Below are 12,264 nucleotides of genomic sequence, written 5' to 3'. Positions count from 1 at the left end.
TGCAGCCACCAGCTTCCGGAGGAAAAGATCACATCATCATAGCCCCGCCCCCCACTTTACAATGCTGATAATGCGATGGACACATTGGCATTTCTATAATGGGTACAATGTGTGTGGTGCACATGAGCTCTTGGGTCCAGGGGGGGCCCACACCGCACACATTGCACCCATTTTAATACTTACTTTTCCGGAGTCCAGCGTCGGGCACTGCGATCACGGTGGAAATCGCTGGCAAAATGGCCGCCACGCATGCGCTGTAGCCAAATTGGTCTCCGGATCATGGTGGGCGCCATGTTTCCAGAGACCTGTGCATGTGCACTAGACTCTGGCACATTGCCGGAGTCTACATCGCCGTACAGAGGAGGGGGCCGACCCGAAGGTGCACATGGGCCTCCTCCTCTGTTGAAACGCCCCTGGATGGACATGTATATATCGGAGGACGGGGCTACAATGACGCAATTGCGTCTCCACGCCCCTGGAATGCCCCCCTTTTTTATCCATGTTCCCTGTCGAGTTGAACTGGCTGCTCCCTTCCAGAGCAGCCAGGTCGAAAGTCGACATGTATGTTGCAAGACTTTATAAATCCCTGGATAGTTCTGTACATCAAAACATCTACAAATACATTTGCACTTATGCAAGTTCTTTTGAGCAACACTCTCGATGCAATTATGGCTCCATGTTATGTAAATGTTAAAAGTATGTCACTGATATCATTCAATGTACTGTATGTATATATTGCCTAATCTATATTGCACTACAGCAGATGATGGCCCATTATAATTCTATATTGATAATGATGATAAAAAGAGTAAGAATACTTACATTCCTTCATTAATATACATGAGCTTTTCTCCCTTCTATCATAACCTTAATTCCTAAACTTGTTTGATCAGGTGTCTTCCTATCTGAAAATCACAAGTACAATACAAACTTTCATTTACATGGTGAAGCTTACTACTTTCATTTCCTATTGTTGCAGATGTCAAACATCAGGAATTAAAAGCCTGAGCTTTGATGTGTCATTAGTGCCTGGGGTGACAATGTATATATATTTTTTTCTCTTCCAAATCTGTGAATTAAGGATGATGGATGTTTTCTTAGCTTTATTTGAGCACTGCTGTGCATACTGACTTAAGCAATATTTCATTTCATAATCTGTAACAACAAGCACACAAAACTAATTTGATTCATAGCAGCTATGATACAATGTGATGCAGGCTGGTTTATGTAGGACACCACCCTTATAGAAACAAAAATAATAGACTTTTTTTTCCAAAGCAAATTAAACAAACAGGTCTGGCTTTAATCCAGCAAATGCAGATTGCTATTCAATTTACTAAAATTAGGCTACTCTAGTCCATATCTTAACTGCTTTTCTGCAGGTACAGATTGTTCCCTTCAATAAAAAGCTGTAATTATATGTGCGACTGAGCAGTCCAAAAGGTAAACATTTTCTTAATTATTCACATTGTAAAGTCCTAATCATGAGTATAGTTTTGTTTATGCTTAAATAAACCCAATGTTCAGTGTTGAACAGTATTCTCTCTGGGCCTTTAATATAATGCTTTGAAATGTCAGAAATGATCTTTTTAATATTAAAAAAACAACAACACAATTTTATGGTATGGTTTGAGAAGTCTATACAGGTTCGATAACTCAGTTCGAAAACTTTATTTAACATTTTTTTTTCTACTTTAGAAGATTAAGTAAATGTCCGCCCTTCCCAATAATAATACTTTAGTGGGTTTCCCTGTATTGGCAATCCCCTGTTCACAGTATTTAGTAAGGAGCTGGCACTCGCATATTGGGCCTGATTCAGACTTGGACGCAAATAAAACAATGGAAGCAAAGCCCATTGTTTTATTTCTGTGCATATGTAAAAGACACACTACACTTGCATTTAGATAGTCACCGACGCTGGAGGCAGATTGCAACTGCATTCAGGTGCGGATTTAGGGGTGACGGTGCCAATAGGCACAACAGCAATGGCCGCCCTCCACCTGCGTAATTTTATTATTTTTATTGATAAGCCCTCATTTGATGATAATCAATTTAATAGAATAAAAAAGCCACTATGACATTTTTGTATTATTAATTATGTATACATATTTACTAAGTAGGCAGTATGTGCATGTTCTACCCACTTAGAGTACATTCAAGATGGCATAAGTGGAAATATTTTACACTGGTACTTTTTGAGCCGACAGTACCAATAAAAGCATCCAAGTGCTGCCCAAAAACTAGTGCTGCCCCTAGGCACGTGCATAATGGGAAATTCGCCACTGACTGCATGAAGCCAGGGGCATGCCGATGTTAGGGACTGTGTCTTTGTATGCAGTTCCTGTGACTCCATTAGTCAAATTCTAACGGACATTATGAGCAACCATAGAGCTGTTTAGAAGTCCTACAGTGCAGCCAATGTCCGCTCAATGGTGCGTCTTACTGTGCACCTCAACGGATTAGAGCAGCCATTGGATGTCTCAATAGACAGAATTAGCATACATTTCCAGCAGCGGCTACTACTGCTCAGTGTCTACTTCTGAATCAGGCCTATAGCCAGGACATCTGCCTGTAACCTGATTGATGGTGGTGAGAATACTGTCTCATGCATCATTCCAGTATGAGCAGTCAGGTTCATCTGGTGTCTGATAAGGACATGATATAAGGACACCATAGTGTCATGCTCATGAAACCATGGGACAACCATGCATACTCTCTGGGGCACTGTAATCCTGGAAGGCAACTCTTCCATTACGAAAGAAATACTGCAACATCAGGTGAAAATAATCAGTCATCACCATAAAGAAGCAATTAGTATTGATCTATTTTTTAAGTAAATGACTGTATCCAGACCATAGCATTTAAAGCTGCTGTTTTTCATAGCAAGGCAGCAGCACAATCTTAAACAACAACTTTATCTTAAGAACTGTGTCAGATCTGCCCTCTTACAGAACGATACTGAGACTGGAAGAGGTCCTAGTAATGTGTATGGTATGGACCATGCTAAACATATTGAATGGGTGAGATGCAGAATAGGGTGGCCATTTACTAAACATCTTAATTAAAGTGAAACCCTCTTTCAGTGCAAGTTTTTATGTAAGTAATAAATAGGTGTACCAAGCACGAAGTGAGACACCAAGTCACAATAACAGCGCTAAGCAATGCGTCTAGATTCATTACAACTTAATTAATCAATCATGTTTCCATTTGCTTGGGGAAAAAAAAGCAAAAAGTTTTCTCTCTTCAAATACCATCTGTAATATCTAATTGTTAACAGGATGTCAACTCAATTTAACTTGCTTTAGAATCGTCTTGAAGCTTAGAGCTCTGTTATTGGCAGTGCCTCCAAGTAATTCACAAGGTAGATCTGTTGGGACAAGACATCAGATGGCTATGAGCTAGCTTTGCCACTTTTTTTCTTTATGTTTACAGTAGCCAAAATGTCCAAGCTGTTTTGCAAATACTGCAGCTGCTGAAAACTTTAAGATAAGGAGTTCGGCCAGACAAAACAACACAGAAAATAGAAAGGAAATAGGAATGTTTGGAGAATCATTGCATAAAAGACTCAGCCAGTTAGGAATATAAATAAAAAGTCCACACTGTGTAAAGATTTTTCTACTTTGAGAACACAGACCCATAAAACATATCATCAAGCTGCAATAGACCCAACAGCCTGCCCCAACTGCCAATGGGGAAATCACTCCAATCTTTATGCAGTGCTGCACACTCATTCAGTGGAAATAAAAGCTAACTTTTTCTTTTCATCAAGCATAAACTGTTGATGTTATTTGTTTATGTATGGTAAAAAAAATAAAAAGCGACTATTCTTTTTTTGTGACATCTGCGTTTACATAATGCTGGAAAAGGGTTTAGGGCTGTGTTGGACTGGATTCTTTTTTAGAAAGTAGGAGGAAATTGTTTTGAGAGACCATGTAAAAATTATTTTTGCATAGCACAAGCTTAATTTTTAAATAGCAATTTTAAAACACCCCCTTTGTGATGCATACGCTGCGGCAAACATTACACCCTGCAGTTGCTGCAGACATCCCTGCATTAGTCACACACACTAAATACTAACTACATGCATTTGAACTATTAATGGCCATTAGATTATCACACCAGTGTCCATAGACATTGTACAATGCAAAGCAGAGCACTGTCTGGTTTATAGTATAAAACAATGAGCTCTATCTGGTTGCTAACAGCACTGACATGTCCATTTTACTCACGCAGTTATGAGCTTAAGGGCAGATGTGCCAAGCCTTGGAGAGTGATAAAGTGGAAAGAGATAAAGCATACCTTCCAACTGTCCCGATTTTCACGGGACAGTCCCGTTTCTTTGGGACTATCCCGCTGTCCCACCCGAGGGCTGCAGTGTCCCACGGTGGGGAGGGGAGTTGGGAGGCTCTATCACTCGCTGGCAGCAGCGGCGGTGAATAGACGCTGTGCGCATGTGCACAGTGTCTATTCCCAGGAAGACAGAGGGAGAGGGGGCATGCCAGCTCATTGAGTGCTGGGCATGCCCCCTCAGTAATGTATAGGGCGTGTGGTTCCCTTGAAGCCACACCCCTTTTCTGAGGCCACTCTCCTTTTCCTGATGGGGCGGGGCTACGCCACACCAATGTCCCTCTTCATTCATACGGAAAGTTGGAAGGTATGGATAAAGTACAAAGCAATCAGCTGCTGTCAATATTCAAACACAGCCTGTAACATGGCAGCTAGGAGCTGATTGGCTGGTACTTTATCTCGTTCCACTTTATCACTCTCCATGTGGTATATCCAGTTACAGTCAAAACTGCCATCTTGTCGGAAAGAAGGCAGTTTTCGACTTTTTATGGTGGGAAGGGGTTCAATCCCCCCCTCAGCCAGGGCCGGCTCCAGGCCTACTAGCACCCTGAGCGAGAAAATTTAAAAGTGCCCCCCCCCCCCCATGCGCGCACCGAAGGCGCGCGCGCTCCTGGAAAAGTGGGCGTGGCCTCCTGAAAAAGTGGGCGTGGTCTCGCCCCCCAGCAGTGCCAGCTACACATGACATGCCCTCCAGCAGTGCCAGCTACACGTGACATGACTCCCAGCAGTGCCAGCTACACATGATAGTGTTCACTTTTTAGGGCAGGTTGCTGATCACAGGGAGGGCACATTTTTAAGTTAGGTGGGCAAAATGATGTACATATTGTAATGCTTGTTGTTCCCATTTCCACACGCTAAAGCATGGGGAGTTACTTCGTGGGGAAGGTGCGTAGCCACATTATAGTGGCAATTCACATTACACCACACAGTAGTGCAGCTAATACACATTGCACCAGGTAGAACCTCCTATGAGAGCACGTTAGACACATTGCGCCAGGTAGAGCACTGAGACACACTGCCCAGCCACAGACGCCTAGCGGGAACACTACATGATATGCCCCCTAGCAGTGCCAGCTACACATGACATGCCCCCCAGCAGTGCCAGCTACAGGTGACATGCCCCCCAGCAGTGCCAGCTACATAAATGGCCACACAGTTCCAGATGGATAAAACCCCCACAGCGCAGATATGCCCCCACAGTGCCAGATACATTAATGCCCTCACAGTGCAAGATATGCCCCCACAGTGCAAGAAATGCCCCCACAGTGCCAGATACATAAATGTAAATGCCCCCACGGTGCCTGATACCTAAATGCCCCCACGGTGCCTGATACATAAATGCCCCCACGGTGCCTGATACATAAATACCCCCACGGTGCCTGATACATAAATGCCCCCACAGTGCCTGATACATAAATGCCCCCACAGTGCCAGATATGCCCCCACAGAGCCAGATAAATGCCCCCACAGTGCCAGATAAATGCCCCCACAGTGCAAGATAAATGCCCCCACAGTGCCAGATAAATGCCCCCACAGTGCCAGATAAATGCCCCCACAGAGCCAGATAAATGCCCCCACAGAGCCAGATAAATGCCCCCACAGTGCCAGATAAATGCCCCCACAGTGCCAGATAAATGCCCCCACAGTGCCAGAAATGGGGAGGAGTACTGGTGTCCGCCTGTCCGAGTGCGGGAGTGCTGGCGGGCGGCCGGGCGAGTGAGCCTGGGTCTGGGTCCGGGCGGGCGGCCACTTGCGTGCGCTATGCACGTTGCGCGGCGCCGGCGTCTGACGTTAGACACCGGCGCCGCGCAGCGCGCATAGCGCACACACGGCGGGACGGGCCAATGCTATGCTGCACACACAGGGCCGGCTCCAGCATCGAATATGGCGGCGCCAGCGCGGCGCCCATTAAGGGTGGCGCCCTGCGCGGCCGCTCTATTCGAACATGCCTAGAGCCGGCCCTGCCCTCAGCTTTCCGACAAGTCAGGAAATTTGACTTGTCAGAAAGCACGTGGATCAGCGGTATAGCTGCCGATCCGTGTGCTTCTGTCGGAAACGGGGCCAAATCCGACATGTTTTGGCCCTCTTTCCGACAATCTCAATCCGACTTTAAAAAAAGTCAGATTGAGGAGCGGGGGCGGCTGAGAGGAGGAGACGGGTCATCACAGCAGGGGAGAGCAGGGAACCCTGCGTCTGAGCGGAGGAGATGGGTCATTACAGCAATGTTTGTTGGAAAGGATCCGGCTTTAATTTAATTTACCCCCATGGCTTAGTACATCTCCCCCTCTGGGACAAGATTGTCCTGTGTACTCACTGCCCTCCATGTCTGACACCGATAGTTGTTAATGATACATGATGTCAAAGCTATTAATACCCCTTTCATATCGCCAAAATAACCCGAGTTATTGCAGGGTTGCTGCTGGGTCGACCCGGATCAAGGTGCAGTGTAAAAGTGCAAAAACTGAATAACCCAGGATGAGCAACCCAGCATTTCAACCCAGGTTAAAAGAAGGGTTACACACCGGTCGGACCCAGATCGTTGTGCAGTGTGAAAGCCACTGACCCGGGATAGTCAACCCAGGTCTCAGAAAAAGATGCTGATTGGCTGTTTATGTGTCTGCGCAGAGCAGTCACCAGCCCCTCATTTTATTTCCTTTGAAACCTCATCAAAGTGAGCCAGAAAAGTCAATTTTAAATCACATCACAGTGTTTAACATGGGTGACCGGGGTTCAGTGTGAAAGTCACCAACTCGGGAATAACCTGGGTGGAAACTGCAATGTAAAAGAGTCTGAGCCTGCTAGGATCCGGGTTCAATAGGCGGAGCTCGATACATACTGCGTGTAACTACAAAATTGTTGAAAGAGGAGTGCGCTACTGTGCAGACTCCAGTCTTCCTGTCCTCCAGTAAGGCTCATGCCCTATCCCAAGATGGATTCAGAGATTTTTGCTGAGCATGTGCTGGAGTCATCTTGGGACTGTGCATGATACTATGTTAGCGCATCACACTGCTTAGCTACAATTACCTGCAATCTACAATGATTCCAGTGTTCCTGCATCTCTACCCAGTGCTTACATAGCATACAATCAGCCGCTGGTGAGCTGTATGATACTCCACACTGCTGAAGCGCAGTTCCATGAGAACCAGTGTGTAACAGTGAGTACGGCTGTAACTTCTATTTATCAATAAATCAACACCATTGGTTACACTAACTGCAGTGGTGCAAGTAGAAATATTTTCAGAGTGGTACTGGGGGTCATTTCGACCCGATTGCACGCTGCATTTGTGCGCAGCGCAGCGATCGGGTTGGATCTTCGCCGAAGGCCATGTCAGACATTACCTAGCGATCGCCTCTGCCTGATTTACAGGCAGAAGCGTTCGCTGGGCCGGAGGGGGTGGCACGGCGGTGTTTAGCCGGACGTGGCCGGACTGTGTGGGGGTCGGGCTGCAGTGGCCGCGTGACATCACACGCAACTGCTGCGACCCGGGGTAGTGTCTAGTAACTCCCGGCCAGCCGCGAGAGCTGCGCTGGCCGGGAGTTACTCTTCAAGTACAAAAGCATCGCCGCTGTGCGATGCTTTTGTAATTGTGTGTGTGGGGGGGGGGGGGGGGGGGGGGCGGACTGACATGCGGGGCAGACTAGCCCGCATGTCTGGGAAGATGATCGTAGCTAGAACAGCTATGATCAACTCGGAATGACCCCCACTGAGTGCCTAAAATGGGCGTGGTCATGTGTTGTCAGGGGGCGTGGCCACATGCTGCTAGTGGGAATGGCTACATGACACTAGCAGCGTGACCATATGACCCATCCCCTTTTTTGGGGGGAAACTGGAGGCAAGGCTAAAAATATATAGTAATGCCTCCAGTAAAATAGTAATATATAGAGATACCTCCAGTATAATAGAAATCTATAGTAATGCCCCCAATTTAATAACAATATATAGTAATGCCTCCATTATAACAGGAAAATACAGCCACTGTTGCACTCCCAGTAACCCTGACAAAGTGGGAGGAGCCGTCATGCTGCCAAGCACCATGGTCTTGTTACTTTGTGGCACATTATAATTGTGGTAATGGCAAAATGTGTGGCAGGTGGTACTGCGTACCCGTTGCCAAATTCTTAAGGGTACTCTGTACCCAAGCGTACCCGCATACTTGCACCACTGAAGTCTAACTGAGCTGATCATAGTGAGTCATCCACTGGTGTGTGCCTATAACCTCTGCAATATTATTATTACTAACACCTGCACACATATCTTTTCCACACATGTCCCTAACAGCCCAAGTTTTAAAGATATGTTTGAAAATCACCTATATTCAATACTAATAAACGGCACAGTACGATTCCTCCTCTACAACATTCTAGTTATAATTCTGTTCTTGTCCTATAGTCTGTATAACTCTATTTGTGTTTAAGAGTAAGTTAATATTAAAGTCAGTGAACATGACATGACATGGATTGTAGTCCACCAAGACAATATAACACATGACATGCTCAGATGCCCTACAAGAAAGATCACAGGAAGGCCGATGTGATTAAAGTATATAGCCCTCCTTGCTGAGTTTTTTTCTGGCATAGTCTGGCAGTTTTGTAGCTTAATATACACTTTTGAGAAATGTGCAAAGTTGCAAAGGAATTTTATGTTAATACAATTTCATGGCAGAACAAGTCGTTCTTTAGAAGTACAAAGTTACAGTGTTTTTTGGAAATGCTATTTACACTTACCACATTGTTTATGTTTATTTCTCAAGTATCATCCTTTATAATATAATAATGTCACCTTGTAATTGTATATTTATTCATGTTTTAGGTTTAGTATCTAAATATCTGTTATCCACAAGTATTACCTAACAAACTGGAAACACCTGGGTAAATGAAAGCAAGGTTTCTACAACCTGGCTGTGCCACGTGAGGCAATCAGACAAATAGCACAGCATATTGGGATCATATATACTGCACTGACCTGTTTGATCATACCTCCCAACTGTCCCGATTTTCACGGGACAGTCCAGTTTTTTGGAGACTGTCCCGCTGTCCCACCTGCGGGCCGCAGTGTTCCACGGTGGGGAAAGGGGGGGGGGAGGGGCAGTTGGGAGGCTCCTGTCATCGCTGCCCTGCTTAACAGAGCAGTGGTGAATAGACGCTGCGTACAACGTCTATTCACTGGCGTCAGAGGGAGAGGGGGCATGCCAGCGGCTCACAGAGCGCTGTGCATGCCCCCTCAGTGACGAAAACGGGGGCGTGGCTCGCGATCGTGGGTCTTCCCACTAAGCCATGCCCCCTTTCTTAGGTCACACCCCTTTTTGGGAGCACGTGAAATGAAAAGTTGGGAGGTATGGTTTGATTCTAATTTTGACTAGCATAGTGAGGAGGAGGAGACCTTAGTGAAGGGGCATGTACTAAGCAGTGATAATAGAGGAGAAGTTGCCCAAGGCAACCAATCAGCATTGGCATCTTCTCCACTGGCACACTTCTCCACTTTTATCACTGCTTAGTACATGTACACTGGTCGATATATCGTGGGCACGTGTACCAGCGATATGTCTGTGAACGATGTTTCTGTAGATGCCGCCCTGTAAATGCCCACCCACTTATGACGTCAGGCATGATACATCGGGCCTACAATTGGTAAGTCGTAGTGTGTACCCACTGCCCAGCATAAAAGAGGGGTGATTGTTAAGATGCATTTGGCTGGTGCTTTAATGACCAAAACAATTCACTGGGTTAATATGATGAAACATCAGATGCAGATTGCAGTATTAGCCAACAGGGTTTACTCCAATATTTATGAATCATATACAAAGTGGCAGGCAATATGTTGAGTTGCAGGAAAGAAAGCGCTCATCTCACCTGACAATAGGCTTGATTCAGAAATGTATGCAAAGCAAACCCGATATTTTGTATAAATCCACGATGGTTAGTTATCTGCGCACATGGAGGATCCACACTGTGCATGCGCAGATCAGTGGATGCGATGATTGTTACAGTGCCCCCTAAGCCTCTGCATGATTGAGATGTTGTATGGTGGCAGGCAACTGTAAGCAATTTACAAAATGTGGCATGTAGAAGATTTCCTGACTTCTGATGAGTACATACTGTACGTCAGCCATCCTGAGTATTCTGAGTGATCTGATGCTGAGTTTTTGGATGCAGCAGCGGATCACAGAAGCCGGCAGGAGGTGTTTATTTACACAAAATGCCTCCTGCAGCATTAGCATATTATCACGCAGATACTGTTTGATTGGTGTACATTTTTTAATCTGGTCCAATCTGCATTTTCAAACTCAGTGGTGCAAAGAGAACAGGTCATGCAAACACTGGAGAAAGGTGATATGGTCAGATGACTCTCCCTTCATTAACAATGTGGGGTATATTTATTTACTATATAGTGCAGGTTGAATAGAAGTGGAGATGTTGCCCATAGCAACCAATCAGATTCTAGCTATCATCTTCTAGAAGGTGCTAGATAAATGAAACGTAGAATCTGATTGGTTGCTATGGGCAAGATCTCCACCTCTGTAAACCTGTACTTATTAGTGCATTTGTAGAACCAACCTTATTAAGGGTATGGGTCGTTGGGTAGACACAACTTAGGTCGACAGTCATTAAGTCGACCATGTAAGGTCGACATGCATTAGGTCGACAGGGACAATAGGTCGACATGGTCATTAGGTCGACATGTACTAGGTCAACAGGTCAAAGGTCGACATGTTTTTTGTTTTTGTTTTTTTACTTTTTTGGCGTCATTTTCTTTATAAAGTGACAGGGAACCCCAATTAGTGCACCGTGTCCCCTCGCATGGCTCGCTTCGCTCAGCACAGGTTAATGTTCCAATTGTACTCCATGTGGATCATTAAGTATGAAAAAATCAAAAAAATGTAAATAAATTTGAAAAACTCATGTGGACCTTTTGACCTGTCGACCTAGTACATGTCGACCTAATGACCATGTCAACATTCAGTGGTCGCCCTAATGACTGTCGACCATATCCCCTTATTAACTCTGCAGTACTCAGTGCCTCTTTCCAACAATGAAAGTCTTTGGTTTTTCTATAATGTTTGGTGCATTTACGCAGCAGGGCTATAGTCTGCTGGCATCACCAACAAACATGTGACATCATGATGTCACATCAAGTGATGAACTTCACTCCTTCAAGCGTTTCTTTCTTAAAGGGATGGTTAACTTATAGTATGACAATGCTCCCTTCAAAGAGCATGTGTGGTTGCCTCATGGTTTGACGAGCATGACACTGATCTTATCCATCTGCCATGGGTTTTTCTCTCACCAGATTTGAGCACTATGAAACATTTATGTGACATTCTGGAATGAGGCATGAGTCATTGTATTCTAGACATCAGTGGATTTACTACTGTGCAGTATTAGAAGTTCACAGTGGCTTGCTGGGTGTGTTTACATACATTAGCAACTATGCATGGCTGATCATAAGTCCAACTCAGGCATACATAAGATAAACAATACCCTCACGTTATGACTAATTTCTCTACGGATCATAAATAAATACCAACATTTTTGCATATTTGTGTTTTGCCGCAATGCCCATAATGTCTCAGGGAAATTGCAAGCATTTGCACTGCAAAGAGCATATAATTGTATTATTGTGCCTTCAGCCATGTATTAAATAAATGTAATTAATGGACCAATCAACAACTTGAAGAAATGCGGCTCATTTTATCTCCTTTAAATCACTGCAGAATTGTAACTGTGGTTATACAGTATGGCAGTACATCTTAGCCAATATTTTACTTAGATTTTAAGGGATACCTTACAGCTGGATAGGGTAATCTATTCAGGCCATGTGCGTAGCATTTTGTTCCCATACTCTTTAAATGGTATCCAGTCACATGGTCGACAGCTACCATGATGACATTCATAATGTCGACACCACTATGTTGGCAC

General features: G+C 44.8%; 1 protein-coding gene across 2 annotated transcripts in view; it reads right to left on the bottom strand.

Annotated features, from left to right (window-relative positions):
• LOC134927889 (cadherin-6-like) overlaps nucleotides 1–12,264 on the bottom strand; it is a 470,497-nt gene that overhangs the window by 435,480 nt on the left and 22,753 nt on the right. Inside the window, exon 1 of one of the 2 annotated variants that reach the window (XM_063922972.1) lies at nucleotides 823–903. The exons of the other annotated variant lie outside the window; for it this stretch is intronic. The gene's annotated coding sequence lies outside the window, so the exon portion shown is untranslated. Of the gene's footprint in view, nucleotides 1–822; nucleotides 904–12,264 lie in introns of those variants that run through there. 2 annotated transcript variants of the gene reach the window in all.

The sequence above is a fragment of the Pseudophryne corroboree genome, chromosome 5, assembly GCF_028390025.1.
Source record: "Pseudophryne corroboree isolate aPseCor3 chromosome 5, aPseCor3.hap2, whole genome shotgun sequence".
Lineage (NCBI taxonomy): Eukaryota > Metazoa > Chordata > Amphibia > Anura > Myobatrachidae > Pseudophryne > Pseudophryne corroboree.
This window is presented reverse-complemented; position numbering and strand designations above follow the sequence as displayed.